The sequence below is a fragment of the Theobroma cacao genome, chromosome 10 (assembly GCF_053813885.1).
Source record: "Theobroma cacao isolate CCN51 chromosome 10, ASM5381388v1, whole genome shotgun sequence".
NCBI classification, from domain to species: Eukaryota; Viridiplantae; Streptophyta; class Magnoliopsida; order Malvales; family Malvaceae; genus Theobroma; species Theobroma cacao.
In genome coordinates this window covers 9,487,505-9,490,131 of record NC_142648.1, presented here as the reverse complement: position 1 = coordinate 9,490,131, position 2,627 = coordinate 9,487,505, and the positions used below count along the sequence as shown (strand labels likewise).

At 35.9% G+C, this 2,627-nt stretch overlaps 1 pseudogene; it reads right to left on the bottom strand.

Moving 5' to 3' along the window:
* On the bottom strand, positions 1-2,001 carry LOC18586675 (cytochrome P450 94C1 pseudogene; annotated as a pseudogene).
* Between the last annotated feature and the right edge of the window lie 626 nt (positions 2,002-2,627).

The window sequence follows — 2,627 nt, the reverse complement described above, 5'->3', positions numbered from 1 at the left end:
TAAAGAAACAATGGAACTTAGATTTCCAAAGTCAATTCTGCAATTACAAACAAATAAAGCAGTAAATCTTTAAATATTAGACATTTCAGATCTCCATTCTTCTTCAAAACAAAGCAGACTCCTGAGAAATTTCCCCAGCACTTAATTACACATATGCCAGAATGACCTTTACTTAGACATTGCACAAGTTCAACGTTAATTGAGCAAAGCTTCCTCCCACAGCTCCTTTTCTTTCTTCATTAAGTGTATATTTTGCTTTTATCACATGCAGCATTTATAATTCCACCAGTTGCGTTGTCACTTTCTTCTCTCTACTGCACCGACAGACTTACTCTTTTAACACATCTTCATGTGACTTCTTACCCTATTTTCTTAGGCCTTTAGCACCCCATTGAGAGCTACATATTTCCTAGCTAGCTAACCTCAAATGCATAATCCATCAGAAAATACTACTCACTATTAAGCTGCTGCAATGTCCCTTCTCTTCCTAATCACAACCTGAAGTCCTCCTCTTACCATAGCCGTGAGCCCCGGATCAAACTGTGGTGCAACCTTGGGTGCCACAAGTTCAATGTCGAATTGGCGTAACACAGACAGGACCACCACTTTCATCTCCACTAACGCTAATTCTTTTCCTAGACAAACCCTTACCCCGGCTTGGAAAACTGGGTACTTGAAAGGGCATTGTGGACAAAAAGTACCGTCCTTAAGCCATCTCTCAGGTTTAAATTTGATGCAATCCGAACCCCAGACGTTTTCCATCCTCCCCATTGCATAAGGATGGTATGTTACCCTTGTCCCCTTTTGAACAAAAGTGCCATCAGGTAAAATATCATCCTTGCAAGCAAATTTTGAATCAAATTGTACAGGAGGATACAGTCTCAAGCTCTCATAAACCGTGGCATGTAGATAATGCATTTTCCTTATCTGATCATAGCTCGCGAATTCTTGATTCGACTCCCTGAATTGATCTGACTCTTTTCGAATTTCTGAGATGGCTAGGGGGTGATTGGCTAGCAGCCAGAATAATGTAGTCAATGCAGAGGCCATGGTGTCACGGCCTGCCAAAATGAAGCTTATAACAATGTCTCTTAAATAAGAGTCATCATTAATGCAGGCCATGAATCTTGATAGAAGATCTTTATGTGTAGAAAAGCCAAGTTTCCTCTTTTGCATGATCACCTCCATGGCAAGACCATTGACCGCTTCAATAGCCTTCTTGAGTTTTTTCTCACTGCCTATGTTGAAAATCCTCTTGATCTTCCAGAGTAATGGCACTGGTGCCATTCCCCTCTCTGCTGATAGCTTGGATGCTAGATCAAAGGCATCAGCGAAATGGGATATTGGTAATGATGATTCAAGACAACCAGGGTCTAACCCGAATGAAAACTTGCAAATATTATCGAAAGAAAATCGTCTAAAAACTTCTTGCAAATCCAAAACGCTACCATCTTTTCCAGAAAATGATGATAACAAAGGGAGAAGCCGATATTTGATCTCCGTAGCAACGATCTCGAATGCATATGCTCGGATAGCGAAGTTTGCAAGCTCTAGACTTGCCATTTTCCTTTGGAACATCCACAAGTCTCCATCTACATTGAAAATTCCTTTGCCTAAAAGGTCGCCAAGGATTATGGCGAAAGATTTTCCTTTCGGGTAGTCGTTGAATCTAGTTTTAAGCATATATTCAACATTTTCTGGATTAGCTGTGATTGTGTTGTTCAGAACATGAATGTGAATTGTTTGGCTTGGAGATTTTTGGAGAAGATATGTGTACCAATCACAGAGATTGTTGAATTCTTTGGACCAATTTGATGAGAGGTAGGCATGGCAAATGTCACAGCTGCACCAAATTTTCTGTCTTAGATAGAGTAAGACAGAGAATAGAAAGAAGGGTAAGGTGAAGAAGGAGAGAAGGCCAAAATATGTCTGCATTGACTGCAAAACAGAGAAAGGCTGATCCTCCATCCAAGACTAAAACTCAAAACTCAAAGGGAAGAATGAGAAGAAGTCAACAAGAAAGCAATGAAACTTAGGTAAATTCAATGCCCTCTAATTTATAAAGATTTCAAATCTCATCTATAACCTTGTTATTAATTTAATTAGTGAGATGTCGCTTTCCTTTGGCCCCAGAGATATTGTCTCATGAATTAAATGAAAAACTTTGGCAACAATTGCTTGGAAACTTCACCTTCGCACTTGCTACATCGTATTTCTCGTAAAGATTTAGGTTAAAATTACAACGTCACATTTGGTTAGTGTACATGACATAAAAGCAGAAAGGAATAGTTATTATGTAGGAATAAAATAAAATAAAAATATACTAAAATAGATATGATGTAATTTGATTTATAGAAAAGAATTATAATTTTGATAATATTCTAATTTTTGTTTGGTAAAATAAATTTAAATAATAAAGAAATGATTGATAAAATGACAAAAATACCTTTTATAGTAATTTAATAAAATTTTTGAGATTTTTGAAATTCATTACTTTTTAACAATTTATTATTATTATTACATTGTAATTTAATATGGTATCATTAAAATATTAAGTTCTAGTATTAAAATATTAAGTTCTAGTATTAAAATATTAATATGATTTATTTTATTTTTTATTTTTTATT